General features: G+C 40.9%; 1 pseudogene; it reads left to right on the top strand.

The window, feature by feature from the left end:
- The first annotated feature begins 4034 nt into the window (after nt 1-4034).
- Nucleotides 4035-7196, top strand: LOC115355883 (THAP domain-containing protein 2-like; annotated as a pseudogene).
- Nucleotides 7197-17658: the final 10462 nt, after the last annotated feature.

Here is a 17658-nt window from a genome sequence, read left to right as displayed (position 1 = left end):
TTAAATGCATGAATTTATATTGCAGCAATATTTTATCATGATCATAGAGCTTTCTATTAAACAACCAAGACCAACCAACAACAACCAAATGTCAGATCCGATTGAGGTTACTGTAATGTTTTTTTTTTCTTCGCTAACCACTTGTTAGTTTGCAGATTGAGCAAAGGCCGTAACTTCTAAAAAAAAGGAGTCAAATGTCAAATGTCTGAGTTTAACATGTACATAAAAATACTGTCACATTTTCATTAATCAGCCTAAAACACATTTGTCTGGACAAAAAACTTCATAGTAACTTTCTTCTTCTCTGTAGGAAGAGAGTGTGTTTAGAGCAGAGCAGCTCTCACCAGTGACAGTGGCAGCAGGAATGAATGCAGCGGCTGTGAAAGCCGGTGTTGCTGCTGCGGCGGCAGCATGGTTCATGAGCAGCGTGGCAGAGTTGGTTGTGGACCAGCGTCTGGAGCTCTGGTCACAAACCATCTGCACAGCACTGCTGGCTGCCAGATCAGTGGCAGTTTGGTTGGTGGTGATGGGTGCAGAGGTGGCATACTGTCCTGGAGAGGACTGGCTGCTGAAACACTGCCCTGTAAACACCAAATACATTAACTTCATTACAACGTTGTGTTATTGTTATCTCTGTTTTTAAATGCATACATTGACATTGTAGCAATATTTTATCATGATCATAGAGCTTTCTATTAAAATCAACAACCAAGTGGAAGATCTGATGGAAGTTACTGTAATGTTTTTTTTTTCTTTGCTAACCACTTGTTAGTTTGCAGGTTGAGCAAAGGCAGTAACTTCTGAAAAAAATGTCAAATGTCTGAGTTTAACATGTTGATAAAAATACTGTCACATTTTCAAAAATCAGCCTAAAACACATTTGTCTGGACAAAAAAACCTCAAAGTATTTTTTTTGTTCTCTGTTAGAAGAGAGTGTGTTTAGAGCAGAGCAGCTCTCACCAGTGACAGTGGCAGCAGGAATGAATGCAGCGGCTGTGAAAGCCGGTGTTGCTGCTGCGGCGGCAGCATGGTTCATGAGCAGCGTGGCAGAGTTGGTTGTGGACCAGCGTCTGGAGCTCTGGTCACAAACCATCTGCACAGCACTGCTGGCTGCCAGATCAGTGGCAGTTTGGTTGGTGGTGATGGGTGCAGAGGTGGCACGCTGTCCTGGAGAGGACTGGCTGCTGCAGCCTGGAGAGGCTGAGCCGCTGAAACACTGCCCTGTAAAAACAAAGTATTAACCTCATTACAACATTTACTTGTATTTATTTTTAAACATATGGTATTGTTAGCTGTGTTTTTGGTGTTAAATTTACATTTCAACAATATTTTATTATGATCATAGAGCATTTCTGTTGAAATCAACAACCAAGTGTCAGATCTGATGGAAGTTACAACAGTGGTTTGGTTGGTCATTGTTTATTTTTATTTTATTTTTTGCCTTGCTAACCCTTGTTAGTTTGCTGATTGTGCAAAGGCAGTGCAAAGTCACTTCTGAAAAAACATCAAAAAGGTCAAACATCAAAAAGTCTGTGTTCAGGGTTAATATGTAGATAACATTAGTTCATAATTTTTAACAGTCAGCCTAAAACACATTTGTGTGGAGCAAACAACAAACTTCAGTAATTTCTCTTCTCTGTGGGAAGAGAGTGTCTTTAAGGCAGAGCGGCTCTCACCAGAGACAGTGGCAGCAGGAGCAGGGAGGTGTTCACCGCTAATGCCAGAGGCTGGCACCTCACAGTCGCTCAGACAAGCGATGACTTCTTGTCTGGCTTCTTCATCATTGGAAAGAAGGGCTCTGACCATCTCATCTGAGTCATCCTCAGACTCGTAGCCAGAGTCCCAGCCAGAGTTGTCGCTCCCTTGGTGGAGAAAATGGGAGAAATGCTCACTCGATGCAGGAGAAGAGTTCATGTTGAAGGCTCTCACGGTTGCTGTGGTTCTAGCAGAAATGTCAGAAATGTTCTCGTGTCCCCAAGTTGCAAGAAAGTGTCCAGTTCTGGAACCTTACTCACAAAGTCCATAGAACTGCTGCTGTGACCTCATAACAAGGCATTCAGATGACTCTACAGTACTGTGGTCTGTCTGTTTAACTGCTAGGCTAAAGGCTACAAATGACAGATTTACACTACAAAACCTTGTACAGACTTGCATTACAATCCCAGTATACAGCTTTAAACTCAGCCTGCCCCTCTCTGCTTTGAGAAACATGGCTTCACAAAGTAATGACTCAGAACTTACACTACATACAAGCCCTGCAGGTGCAGCACCTCTCTGAGTGCTACTCTACTTAACAACTTGCTAAAATGCCACAAACATAACTTAATCCAGTGACATGCCTATAAAAATAATGATCTGTATATTTTCAATGTTCATTGTCACAGTCATATTTTCGTCTCAGTTGGCCAGAAGTGAGAGATTAAACACACTCTTCCTTTGGATATTAAATTATACAGTGTATTTATTGAGATTACTATCATGTTAAATTATTTTTTTATGATGCTTCCATGTGTGAAGATGACAGATTATTTTCCTTTTGTCAAGATTTCACTGACCAAAGTTCAAATTTTCACCAAGCAAACAGACTGAGATGAGAAGAGTTGACCGGTTTTCTATCTTTCAAACCCAGTTTTGTGAGTTTCAAGACACTCTACTGCAACATTTTATTTCTTTTATTTATTATTTACTTTGATTTAAAGTCTGTTTAATCAGGTATTCTAACTGACATTACCTCTCTTTTTTCCAGGGAGACTTGTGATCATAATATTAAAAGCTGCAAACAAGCACCATATAATGAGTTCAAAAGCAAAATACAATAACAACTGTATAAAAGTCAAGGAGCAAAATTTGCTATATAAACCTACAGCAATCAAAGAGGACCGGCAGCCTCAGGGGTCAAACCACATCAATCTTGGTTAAAAAGTCATACACATTATTTTTTGTTTAAAGTCAATTTACAGTGATCTCCATATAGGCACTCTGGGCTTCGTCAGTTTCTCAGGAAAATACACAGGGACATTTGGCTCTTGCTGATTGATAATGGTGTAAATGTGAAGAATTTGTTGACTTAAATCCTTAGTAATAATCTGTGGGAAGAATCTAATGTCCTCATTGTCAGTGTCCTGAATAATCCTTGTTTCTGAGTCATGATTTCGGCGTACCTGTGACAGTGTACACAGATCATGAACACCCGCTACATAAGAAACATGGTTTTACAGCCAGGAGAAGGAGTTGAGCTGACTTCTTCAAATTCATTGCACAAATACTAAATAAGCACTGAGATATTTTTTTCCTATGGTCCTGTAGGGTGAACCTCATGATTGTGACTTTCTACATCATCAGTAAAACAAACTGATTTACTCTGAGTTTAAGGAGCTAGAGATCTGTGTCTCATATCAGCAAAAATACAGAATCCCAAAGGTCACACAGCTCAGTGAATAATAATATATTGCGTACATACAGACAGATGACAAATATTTTACAGTGTATCTCAAACCAACTCGATTTCACTCAAGTGAATTTCACAGGGCGCTCTCTGTTGGTGGCCTGGGGAAACGTAATCAGCACATCAACACGTCCAGGCAGAGGACTCAGTGGAGCAACAGTGGATGATTTAGTCATTGAGATTAATAGTTCATACCATGATTTAAAGGCCCCACGGCATGAAAAATGCAATTTTCGTTGTTTTTGATTGATAGGGAAGGTCACATAAATACTGTCCCATGCATTAAACCTGTGATAAATGGAGTTCACACAGCCCGTTTTTTTAAACTCTCCCTGTAAAATGAGCAGATTGCACTTCCGTTACTTCATGATGTCATGATGTCGGTGACTCCGCCCACAGCCCGCCTCCACTCCCCAGGCAACAAGCTCACAAGGTAGCGAACTTAGCCAGTCCGCCTCTGCTCCCCATAGATAAATCATTCCCATAGATGTTTACGTTAGCTACGTCTAGTAAGCTATGTTTAAGCTGCTAACTTTGGCTTAATGCACTAGCTGCATCATTCAGCTACCGTTAATGTCACGGCTTGCTAATGGCTTTTTTTCAAAGGTTCCCGAAAGATCATGAAGCTAGGAAAGCTTGGGCCATAGCTGTCAGGAGGAAGGACTTTAAGCCCACTGAGACCGTATGGTTCTCTGTAGCTGTCATTTCAAGGCAGAGGATTTGACAGAACTGGGCAAACCATGCGTCTCAAGGACTGTGTCATCCCTTCAGTTTTCCCGGGCTTTCCAGACCATCTGAATAGAGTTAGTGTATTTTAAGTCATACGATTATTGTTCTGTGTGGTAGTTAAGATGTAGTGGAAACTGATTGGGATGATGAGCAAACTGTTGCCAACATAACTGCAATTACCACTAATCCTGATATTGAAAATTATCGTCCCTTTTTAAATTGTTCTAATATTGTTTTCTTGCTTAATTTGAAGGCGCCCAATAAAGCCAGGTCAACCAGGACATCAACACAAGCTGGTGAGGCCAGTGATGATCCTGTGTCTGTGTCTGAACCTCCCAAACCGCTGAGCTCATCAACCTTGGTGAGTATAACAAAGCGGTTATTATCCACAGCACTTACAATATGAGTACAATATGAATAAGAGTTGTGTTGTATAGTGCTTACCCAACAAGTGTTATATTTCATAGGACCATCAGTATGCCATTGACCCTTATCAAGTAAAATCTAAGATGGCTGAGACTCAAGCAAGAGTTGATGAGCTACAGAGGCAGCTGAGAAATGCCAAGGATCGCCTAAGAAGAAATAAACAAACTGTAAAGTTACTTCTCAAGGATTTAAAAGAGAAAAAATATGATCTCTGAGAAACTGCAGCTAAAGCTTGACCACTACTCTGGTAGGTTTTCTTCATTTATATAAAAATATACAGTGGATTTATTTCATTCTGACAAAGGCAGTAGATACCATCACATTGCCAATAACATTTCCATTTGTGAACTGAATTGGACTGTAAAGATGTTACACTATGTTTCACCCCAACATAATGCATTAATTGAAAACAAATTTTATATTTTTGGGTCCAGTGGGGTGGCTTAGCTCAATATATCACAACAATTGTTCATTTTGTGATAAAAGCATAAAATTTGGTACATGTGTTGGTGGATATATTTCAAACAAATCTGCATATTGGGCCGTCACAAAATCGTCCCCTAGTGGCCATAGCAGGCATTTGATTTGTTAAAATGAATAAAAATATTAAAATGATTCATTAAAATATTTTAAAAATGTAAATACACATTTAAGAAAGAATACAGTTATACACACTCAGTTTCTCAAACACTTTCTGCCCCCACCACCACAACCACCACTGCAGGCCAGCTAGCCAACGAGCTAGCTAGCATATAATGTAATATGCTTCCTGTGACAAGCAGTGCAGTAGACAGTCCATCAAGGTAGGCCTAAGCATTTTATTTCAACTGTAATAATTATGAATAAAATATGTTAGTTTTTGGATGTATACATTCTGAACATCATTGATAAAGGCTAAAGAGAAAAACAATTATTGTTGGGAACGGTGGAGAGGTAAATTTTCAAGCTAGAAAAACTAGGTAGTTAAACTCGGTAGTTAGCTTGGAACATGTAGCTAGCTTGGAATGTAGCAAGTATGTAGGAAAGCTGAATGTGGGAGAGTAAGACTGTAAAATTATGTATTGTAGAATGTAGACATTTCAACAAAATTACATTTTGATAGATAGTAGGAGTGTAAGAAAATATTGATATTCTTTGAAACGCTTTACTGATAATGCTAAAAAAAAAAAAAAAAAAGCCATGTTGTTAGTGACAGCAAACAAGCCATATTTATTATACTGTAGTTTTGTGACTGTTTGAGCTAAAAAACAAATATTAAAAAAAAAAAAAAAAAAAAAAACACTTCCTGAAAGCAAGAAACTTAATTTACTTTCATTATGCTTTTTTAGAACTTAAATGTCTCCTTTACCCATGTGGTTCTTTTTTATTTCTTTATTTTATCACTCCATCACTGTCACACACCTCAGGACAAGGATTTTGCCTTTGTAGAATTTTTAAAATACAAGATTCATAGACTGTGAAGGGGAATGTGAGAGCCTATTAAAGTTTATGTTCTGTTCTGTTACATTGTAATAAAGCTTTTTCCCACTTTAAAATGTCCCTAAATTATATTTGTGGTGCTGAAAACATGAAACAGCAGCTGGAGGGTAGGCAAAGCATTCCATGCCAGTAACCACTGGCAGCCAGTTTTGAAAATGGCTGCCACAGTCATCAGAATAAAAAATTGCAGTGGCCCAATATCCAGATTCATTCAACATATAGGCCTATTCAGCAATGAGTGTACCAAATTTGGTGCTTTTATCACAAAATGAACGATAGTTTAGCTATGCCACCTAATATTCCAGATCTTCCAGTTGAACTCCTAAAAGAGCACCATGCCTACACTCCAGCTCAAAGGGAGTTTGCATTGACACTACACTTGCATGGCCCCAAAACCTACAACTACTTGAGAGATACTATGCACATACCACTTCTTCATCCTCACACACTTCAAAGGTAAACGTACTAATATATCCTACAGAAGTATTGTTTGTAATAGGTGCATTATTGTTCACATGTTCTGTTTCCACATCTACACACCCTGAGGAGGTAATGTAAATGTACGGTACTTTACCATCAGCATCCATTAATCTCATCTCCAACCTTTACAAATATGTATTACACAGGTGGTTGAACTCTGTGGACAGCAAGCCTGGAATAAATAGCTCTCTTTTAGACATGCAACAACAAAACAATCAGGAAGATCCAGCAAAGTATGGTCAGGTGTGTCTTGTGATCGATGCCATGGCTATCAGGAAACAGGTGCAGTACGACTCTCACAAGCAGATGATGTCAGGCTTCGTGGATCTTGGGGATGGCATTGATGAGAGTAGTGTAGCAAGTGAAGCCCTTGTGTTCATGGTGGTTGGACTGCAAGGCCACTGGAAACCCCCCGTTGCATACTTCATCACTAATACACTGACACCAGACACTCAGAAGGTTAGAATAGCATAGAACATTTATCTTTCCACATATAACCAGTACGAGAACAGGTACACTGGGATTCTTGTTACCTCTTGTCCTTACAATTTTTACAGGTTTTGTTGGAGCATGCACTGATGGCACTACATGAGCGCGGTGTCAGAGTGTTGTGTGTGACAATGGATGGTCATGCAACCAATATCAGCATGTGCACCATGCTCGGATGCCAGCTGAATTCAGCTGCAATCTTCACAGCCTTTGACAACATATTTTGCCCACCCTCCAACAGGTGGGTGCACGTGTATATTTACGTACCCTATAACTGCCTATAACTGCCTATACTAAGGTCACAGTCATAGCCATTCATGTAAGATGGAATAAATAGATTTATAAAATGGGTGCTGCCCATCCTTAAATGTGATTGGCTGAGCCGCTTTCCATGTTGTTGTAAAACCTGTGTAACCCACTGCATTCCCCTGTGCCAGTGTAAACAGACATAGTGTTGCCTGGCAACCAACTGCTCTGTGCTCAACTTAATCATTACATAATTATTTTGTTGTTGCATTATTACCAATAAATTGTTGATTTTTTTTTCTTGTGTGTTTATTTTATGGGCTATATGTAGGGTAACCGTTCTAAGGCACGACGCACAGCAGAGTACCTTAGAACGCCCCTCAGCCGTTGTAAAATCACTGTAACCCACTGCTTCTCTGGACTTATTGCTTAAGTATAAGAGGTAACAAGAATTGCCTTGTACCTGTACTCATACTGGTTATTTATGGCAAAATAAACTTTTTTTTCTACTCTACACAGGTGAACATGCTCAAGTTGGCCCGTAACATGCTGCAGGCATATAGTCCCATTTTGAGCTCTGCTGGAAAAGTGAGCTGGAGCTTCATATCCCAACTGAATGAAGTACAAGAGAGAGAGGGTCTACATGATGCAAACAGGGTCACAAGCAAGCACATTAACTTCAGCACACAGGAAGAAGAATAAAGGAAGAGGGAAGAGGTAAATGGAATAAATCTTTTTCCAAAATTCATTGGTTTAAGAGTTTGTAAAAGAAAGCTAGTTTGTAAAAGAAAGCCTTCTTCATGTCCATTGACATTATTAGCATAGGGACTTTCTGTGTTCGAGTCATTGAAGGTCAGCTTGGCTGCACAGACATTGAGCCGGTCTGTCAGAGAAGTGCTGTGCATGCTGAGGGAGGCTGGGTACCCACAGTTCCAGGATTGTTCAGCGACAGCACACTTTGTTGAGGTAATCCTTGCTATTTTCAGCCCTCAGTGTTATCAGTATCAGTGTTATCCATAGACTGTATATAAAGATGGACAACATGACAGCTCCCCTAAAGTGAGCTGTTGAGATTTTCCCCAAAAATGTAAAGTACTTTGACAGTTAACCTACAACAGGGAGTTTTTTGTGTTTTCAGGTGATTGACAGGTTGTTCGACATCATGAACAGCCGAAATCCACGCGCTAAAGGCTTCAAGGCGCCATTGGGTTCCTTCAAGTGGGCAGAGACAACAGAGTTCTTGAAAGAAGCCCGGCTGTACTTGACTCTGTTGGCAGTGAATGATGGGACACCACTGTACTGCTCAAAGAGGTTTTTTAAAACAATTATATTATTCCACAGTAAGGATACGATAAGCCTGTATGATTGGTACAGGGACTTAATAGAGGCGTTTAGACCTTAAGGAAAATTTTAAAGAGTAAGCTTTGGCTATACGCTGCTGATTTTTCATTTGCAATACTAGCAGATGTGTTAATAAAAAAAAACACATTTATTAAACTGTACAGACTTTGGCAGTTGTCTCTCATAAGAATTAAGCTTGTATATGTTTTTTTAGTATTACTTGCTCCTTAAAGTTTTTGCTGTTCAATGTTCAGTTCTATGTTCAGTGAAGTTCGATATTCTGTTCTATGTTCAGTGAGGCTCAGTGTTCAGTTCAGAAGTTTGTCTGATGTTCCAGTTTGTGGTTGTTTTTGTTGCCTTTGTTGTTTTGTTGCCATTTGAAGTGTATAAGAAGTTCATCACGCAACATACGTGGCTCATCGGTATGTTAAAACATCTGTTTGAACCTTTGCAGTAGCACAAATTGTAAGTGCTGCCCCTTCTGTACGTGACGTGTGTTCGTAGCATGAGATTTAAACCAATTAGGAGTCGCCTATGTGCCAAATGCCCGGCAGTACAACAGTAGCCCTGCGTTCCAATACTCATACTACTATACTATTTAGTAGGGAAAAAAAGAATTAGTATGTCCCAATACATACTAAACTACATACTTTGTAAGGGCAGCTGCAGTACATACTAAAAGTAAAAAGTATAAGTATGCGATTTGGAACGCAGGGTGGCTTCACAAACACTCCGACACAGGTGAGCTTAATTTTTTGGTAACAAGATAGGTCTATCCTAGCCTGGCTCCACCCAGACCCATATTCCTCCGTACAAAGTTGATCTACGACTGTTGGTAACGCCTCTTTGAAGTAGAAAATGCACTGAGAGCTTCCAAATCCTATATTCAGTATGAATATGAGTCTGGAGAAGCCAGGCTAGGTCTATCCCAGCACTCAGGTGCAGATGATTAAACGTTGTGAGCAGGGTTATTTTTCAATCATTTTTATCTAGTAAATGAATGTAGCCGGTGCAACCTGGTGGCTAATAGAGGCTACATTCTGAAACATAAATTAGAACAGTATGCACGTTCAGTTAGTGTTGTAGTTCTGGCGGAGAGGTACAGTTAAGATCAAATTTTGGGATTAAAACATTTTAACCTAATGGCCCCGTTTCGTATAAGTTGAATAAAACTACCAAATAGGAAGGGGATAAATGCCACTCCCTGTCATTGAAAACAAGTAATGTGGAAATAGGATTACTCTAATGAAAAAGTTTTATTTTTTCAGGTTTAATTTTGTTACATTTATAAATAAACAAACATTACATATAGTACGGCACAATTATTTGTTTGGTTAAAAAAGCTGAATTCAGCATCACTGCAGTTTTCAATGGGAGCAAGTGTAATTTATTTCCTCTTGTGATAGCAAAATATGTGATATGAAATGGGGCTATTGTCATGGTTTTGTTTTTCTTGTGTTTTGTTTGGTCTCGTGTCTGTTTCATGTGTGTTTCTTTTGCCTGATTCTTTTTAGTGGTTTCACCTGTGTCTTGTTTTCCCCTGCCAGTGCCACACCTGTCCTGAGTCTGTCAATTATCCCTGAGTGTTCTGATCCCTCCCAGTGTTTAACCTCAGCCTCTCCTCTGTGTTCTCCTGTCTTGTGCTCCAGCCCCTTCCCCAGGTGTGTCTTGTTTGCTCATTAGTTCTTGTGTATTTAAGTCCTGTTTTGAGTGCTGTTCCTTGTCTGTTCACTGTATTCTGTTTTGTCATACCTGCCGTGTGTTCCCTGCGTTCCCAGTGAGTTGATATATGATATGATATATGAATATAGTTTTGTTTGCCATTAAGCATTTTTTGCCTGCTTGCTCCTGCGTTTGGGTCCTCCACCATCCACCCACCATGACAGCTGTTAGGCTGAGGTAATGGTGATAGAAGTATTTACAGTATTGTCAATTTTTTACCACAGTGTTTTGATTTCTTTTATTTCCCATTTTAAAGGTGCTTATCCGTGACTGGCTTCATCATCAACATCGACACATTGACTGTGATGATTCCAGGGCTGCTTCAGTCACAGCGTTATGTCTGCACCTACCGCTTCAGCCAGGACCATTTAGAGCTCCTCTTCAACTGCATCAGAGCATCAGGTAGGAATTACGTTTTTGAATACACAATACTATGGTATAACTAAGAGGGATAAGGGAAATAGATGATACAATACAGAACTATGCCACATAATGTGCAAATTACAGGTGGGTGGAACAACAGCCCGGGCTCAGGCCAGTTCCAGAGTATTTTCTGCCGCCTAATGATCCGCTGTGGGGTTTCTCCTGGCAAGACCGGCAATGTGACGGCCCAGGATGAGACGGTCTCCTTGTCTGCTGTGGACATGTCATCTGTGGTGCCAGCCAGTATGTTCGCTATTGTTTTATTTTAGTATTTCAGAATATTGTGTTTGAGGAATATGCTTGTAGATCTTGTGTATTTTTAGCTGCGACCCACAGCTCTATGGGACACTCTGTAGGTTGGTTGGTCAGTCGGTTGGTCCACAAAAACTCCCTGGCTTGTGCCGGCCACAGTTTTCGCCCTTGGAAATTTGGCATGGAGGTTGACTGTGAGTGCTTAAAGATGTGTGGTTGTTTTCATGCCAGCTGGCTAACGGGGGCTGCAGGGTGGACACATTTCTAAAATGCAGGGTGGCAGCGGAGGACCTGTCCTACTCTAGTTGCAGCTATTGCGAATTTGCGCTTGTTCATTACCTCCTTACGAGGCTAACTCTATCATGTTAGCCTCGTAAAACCATCCTGATCGTTTAAGGTGAAATTGTTTCTCTATGAATATCATTGTGTGTAACAAACCATCTAATGGAGTCAGCTTACTATCATGCTGCTTTGGCAGCCCGCCCACCCACCCACCTGCGCTGGAGATTAATGAAGGATTTTCTTATTTTATCTTATTATAGGATTCTGACACTGCCTCCTCCATTTGAGGACGTGATTTGTGGCGTCATACTGGACCACAGTGACCTGCCAACTCGCTTCGGAGGTCTGATGGAGAATGCACTGGTGTACATAGGAGGGTTTGTGGTACGACAAGTGATGAAGCAGCTTCCATGTGATGTGTGCCGAAACAGTTTGGTGTCTGATGCTGTACCAGCATCATTTTCAGAAAACTACCACCTGTTCACCTTGAAGAACAACGGAGGTCTGATGATTCAATCTGTAGGTATGGTCAAGGTGATTCGCTCAGCAGAGCGCTGCATTCGACAAACCACCAACATCACATCAGCCGCTCATCAATGCTCCGTTTCCCTTGTCAGCCACATAGTATGGTACGACATTGGGTCAGAGGACATGTTCAGTCTCAGTGACCATGTTAGTGAAACTCAGGACGGCATTGATAACCACCACTTTTGCCTCCTGTCATTAGTGGTTAGCAAATTTCACAGGCTGAGGCAGTACCATGTCGCTAAACTGCACACTCTGCAGCTACAAAGTGGTAGCTTGCGAAAGAAGCTCTCCAAAACAATTCTGTTTCAGGGATACTAATCCTTAGAGCATAGGTCCTTTTTTCTCTTTGTTGTGTTTTTTTTTAAGATTGAGTGGATAATTTGCCAAATAAACAATTTAAATATTGAAGCAGAGCAATGAAATGTGAAGTTAGCGAATATTATCAGATATTTGGCCGATCTGGGATTAAAGTCCTTACCAAAGTTTTTTTTTTTTTTTTTTTTTTTTTTTTTTTTTACCGAGTATTTATAACCCCAACCCCCTGTTTTTTGGTAAAATAAATATTGCTAGGTGTATGTAAATTTAAAAAGGTTGTTTTACAGGTTTATTTATTAACCTTGACCTCCAGGAAGCCCTGGAAACCCCTTGCACTACTCCAACTATGTTGTGTGATGTTGTGACACACAACATCACGCAATATACAAACACACACACACACATACAACATACACATACACAGAACATACATCACAAACCACGAATTTAAACCACAAAATTTTGCAATTTTATCAGGAGCTGTTTTTAGATCTGGCTATAGGGTGAGATCAGGTAAAATGGGCCATTTAAGGTTTGGAAGTCCCAGCCCCTCTGGTATTTTGAGCCAATGACTGCAAATGGTCTTAAATGGTTGCCACAATTGTTCTTGACAAGGAGCAATTGATTTGATTGGTCTATGGTTGCTACGGTGGGCGGAGCAAAGCGTCAAATCAACACTGCACCAGAAAACTGCATGCTGAGTAGACTGGCATACCAAATCTTGATAAAATGATAAGGATGATAAATCAATAAAAAACAAGTGTACATTTGATGTATAATATCTGTATTGATGACACCTATCAGAAATACTGCTGTAAGTTTGGCTATATGGACATAGTTTTTGGAAGATTGATGTTTTTGTTAGTGGCCCAATTTAGCTTAACCTACTAAGGTAAATTGGGCCACTGGTTTCAGCTAAAATGGGCCACACTTTTTGTCAATCACAAACACACACATGCACACATTTGAAGGGAATGGGATAGGCCTATATGTGAAAGGCATGCATCTGCCTAAAAATAATAGTGGTAGATGTTTTTAGTGACAATATACTGACTTTATTTACAGTGAGTATGGCAAACAACAAGCAAGTGAGAGGAGAGGAGAGAGGGAGACAGACAGAGGAAGTGAGAGGAGGAAGGAGGAGAGAGGAGACAAGCAGAGGAGACAGAAATTGAGAGAACACATGAGGAGAAAGGAAGTGGGTAGAGGATGGGATGAAGGGGGCCTTAGATGAATACAAGGAAGGAGTGGAGAACAGAATTCCTGTGACCGGACGCTTCTTAGCACGAGCGTGGAATGTGCCCTGATCCACACCGCAAAGGCCCATCAGCGGAAAGGTGACCGGCTGTGACCATGCATCAGGGCACGAGGAGGTGGAAAAGGAGCTTGCTAACACTCTCAAAACCTTGGCGCAGAGGGGGTTTCCCTTGACAAAAACGCGATGTCCAGCAGGTTGCCTTTGATTTCGCAGCTAAGAACAATATACCTGGTTTTTCTAAGACAGCAGGGAGGGCCGGATATTATTGGTTCAAAAACTTTCTTAAGCGCAACCCAGAACTTGGGATGCGCAAGCCAGAGGTTCTGTCTGCAGCACGCGCTGCTGGTCTTAATAAAGACGTGGTTAGTCAGTGGTTCAATCAATATGAGAGTCTTCTGGTCCAGCTGGGAATTGAGGGCACACCATCACATATATGGAACTGTGACAAGTCTGGGCTTTAGGACCTGAGGTATCAAGACCTGTAGGGCCTAAACAATTATATTTTACTACATAATTTCAACACAAAATGATCAAAACCAGTCATTATTAACCAGAAAACCACATTTGAATTGAAGAGATTGTTTTTTGTTAGCGTCTCAAGCGATTTACCAAAAAGTGGCCCAATTTAGCTGATGCCTACAAGTGACAATTGATAAAAAATGCAATCACATACAGACATGTCTGAAGAACCTTATCAGTGGCAACAGGACATTTCATTTCATTATCAAACTCCTACTTCTTTTGTACCTAATTTTATTAAAATGAATACTGTGCACAAGTTTGCACTTATTTTACACATTTGCAGAAAGAGTAAAATGATCAACAGAAAGTAATGCTTCCTGTTGCAGCTGGCTGGTTGGTTTGCTTCTGCTTGGTGTTGATGACCCGTGGACGGATCATGCAGACCATGTGGTCCTCCTCCACTTGGGGGCCTTAATGTCTTGCTTAGACGTCATGCGCTCGTCCAGTTTTCTCTTTCTGGATGTTTTTGGTTTCTCCTGGACTGGGTGGGAGCAGGAAGAGGGTGTCTGAGGCTCGGAGTTGAGGCTGAGGGCAGCAAAGAGGACCTGCAGGTCTTCCACAGTAAATGCAGCGGCTGTGGAGGTTGGTGTTGCTGCTGCGGCGGCAGCATGGTTCATGAGCAGCGTGGCAGAGTTGGTTGTGGACCAGCGTCTGGAGCTCTGGTCACAAACCATCTGCACAGCACTGCTGGCTGCCAGATCAGTGGCAGTTTGGTTGGTGGTGAAGGGTGCAGAGGTGGCACGCTGTCCTGGAGAGGCTGAGCTGCTGAAACACTGCCCTGTAAACACCAAATACATTAACCTCATTACAACATTGTGGTATTGATGTCTCTGTTTTTAAATGCATAAATTGACCTTGTAGCAATATTTTATCATGATCATAGAGCTTTCTATTAAAATCAACAACCAAGTGTCAGGTCCAGTGGAGGTTACTGTAATGTTTTTTTTTTCTTCGCTAACCACTTGTTAGTTTGCAGATTGAGCAAAGGCAGTAACTTATGAAAAAAGGGGTCAAAGGTCAAATGTCTGAGTTTAACATGTACATAAAAATACTGTCACATTTTCAATAATCAGCCTAAAACACATTTGTCTGGACAAAAAAACTTCAAAGTAATTTTTTTCTTCTCTGTTGGAAGAGAGTGTGTTTAGGGCAGAGCAGCTCTCACCAGTGACAGTGGCAGCAGGAGTGAATGCAGCGGCTGTGAAAGCCGGTGTTGCTGCTGCGGCGGCAGCATAGTTCATGAGCAGCGTGGCAGAGTTGGTTGTGGACCAGCGTCTGGAGCTCTGGTCACAAACCATCTGCACAGCACTGCTGGCTGCCAGATCAGTGGCAGTTTGGTTGGAGGTGATGGGTGCAGAGGTGGCACACTGTCCTGGAGAGGACTGGCTGCTGAAACACTGCCCTGTAAACACCAAATACATTAACCTCATTACAACATTGTGGTATTGATATCTCTGTTTGTAAATGCACACATTTATATTGCAGCAATATTTTGTCATGATCATAGAGCTTTCTATTAAAATCAACAACCAAGTGTCAGATCCAGTGGAGGTTACTGTAATGTTTTTTTTTTCTTTGCTAACCACTTGTTAGTTTGCAGGTTGAGCAAAGGCAGTAACTTCTGAAAAAAGGGGTCAAATGTCAAATGTCTGAGTTTAACATGTTGATAAAAATACTGTCACATTTTCAAAAATCAGCCTAAAACACATTTGTCTGGACAAAAAAACCTCAAAGTATTTTTTTTGTTCTCTGTTAGAAGAGAGAGTGTTTAGAGCAGAGCAGCTCTCACCAGTGACAGTGGCAGCAGGAGTGAATGCAGCGGCTGTGAAAGCCGGTGTTGCTGCTGCGGTGGCAGCATGGTTCATGAGCAGTGTGGCAGAGTTGGTTGTGGACCAGCGTCTGGAGCTCTGGTCACAAACCATCTGCACAGCACTGCTGGCTGCCAGATCAGTGGCAGTTTGGTTGGTGGTGATGGGTGCAGAGGTGGCACGCTGTCCTGGAGAGGACTGGCTGCTGAAACACTGCCCTGTAAAAACAAAGTATTAACGTCATTACAACATTTACTTGTATTTATTTTTAAACATATGATATTGTTAGCTATGTTTTTGGCGTCAAATTTACATTTCAACAATATTTTATCAAGATCATAAAGCATTTCTGTTAAAATCAACAACCAAGTGTCAGATGTGATGGAAGTTACTACAGTGGTTTGGTTGTTTATTATTTGTTTTTTGCCTTGCCAACCCTTTGTTAGTTTGTTGATTGTGCAAAGGCAGTCACTGCTGAAAAAGGGTCAAACATCAAAAAGTCTGCTCAGGGCTAATATGAAGATAACATTAGTTCATCATTTTCAACAGTCAGCCTAAAACACATTTGTGTGGAGCAAACAACAAACTTCAGTAATTTCTCTTCTCTGTGGGAAGAGAGTGTCTTTAAGGCAGAGCGCCTCTCACCAGAGACAGTGGCAGCAGGAGCAGGGAGGTGTTCACCGCTAATGCCAGAGGCTGGCACCTCACAGTCGCTCAGACAAGCGATGACTTCTTGTCTGGCTTCTTCATCATTGGAAAGAAGGGCTCTGACCATCTCATCTGAGTCATCCTCAGACTCGTAGCCAGAGTCCCAGCCAGAGTTGTCGCTCCCTTGGTGGAGAAAATGGGAGAAATGCTCACTCGATGCAGGAGAAGAGTTCATGTTGAAGGCTCTCACGGTTGCTGTGGTTCAAGCAGAAATGTCAGAAATGTTCTCGTCCCCAAGTTGCAGGAAAGTGTCCAGTTCTGGAACCTTACTCACAAAGTCCATAGAACTGCTGCTGTGACCTCATAACAAGGCATTCAGATGACTCTACAGTACTGTGGTCTGTCTGTTTAACTGCTAGGCTAAAGGCTACAAATGACAGATTTACACTACAAAACCTTGTACAGACTTGCATTACAATCCCAGTATACAGCTTTAAACTCAGCCTGCCCCTCTCTGCTTTGAGAAACATGGCTTCTCAAAGTAATGACTCGGAACTTACACTACATACAAGCCCTGCAGGTGCAGCACCTCTCTGAGTGCTACTCTACTTAACAGCAATTACTTGCTAAAATGCCACAAATATGACTTAATCCAGTGACATGCCTATAAAAATAATAATCTGTATATTTTCAATGTTATTGTCACAGTCATTTTATCATCTCTACTGTCTGGGATGTTATTGCCTTTTTCTTTGTTGGCCAGAAGTGAGAGATTAAACACACTCTTCCTTTGGATATTAAATTATAAAGTGTATTTATTGAGATTACTATCATGTTAAATGTTCAGAAGTTCAAATGATCAACCAGCAAACAGACTTAGATGAGATGAGCTGGCCGGTTTTCTATCAGGTGGAGCATGGTCTGTCAAATTACTGATGTGTCATGCTTTGGCAATAAATGTCTCGGTCATGTTACAGGCAGAGCTGACCTTGTGAGTAATTCCAGGTTAGCAGCAGTTCAATCCCAGTTTCCTGAGTTTCAAGACACTCTACTGCGACATATTATTTATTTTATTTACTATTTATTTTGATTCAAAGTCTGTTTAATCAGGTATTCGAACTGGCATTACCTCTTTTTTTTCCAGGGAGACTTGTGATCATAATATTAAAAGCTGCAAACAAGCACCATATAATGAGTTCAAAAGCAAAATACAGTCACAACTGCATAAAAGTAAAGAGCAAATTTTGCTATACAAATCTACAGCA

The sequence above is a fragment of the Myripristis murdjan genome, chromosome 24, assembly GCF_902150065.1.
Source record: "Myripristis murdjan chromosome 24, fMyrMur1.1, whole genome shotgun sequence".
In the NCBI taxonomy this organism is placed as follows: domain Eukaryota; kingdom Metazoa; phylum Chordata; class Actinopteri; order Holocentriformes; family Holocentridae; genus Myripristis; species Myripristis murdjan.
The sequence above is the reverse complement of the archived record's forward strand: the minus strand, read 5'-3'. Positions and strand labels throughout refer to the sequence as shown.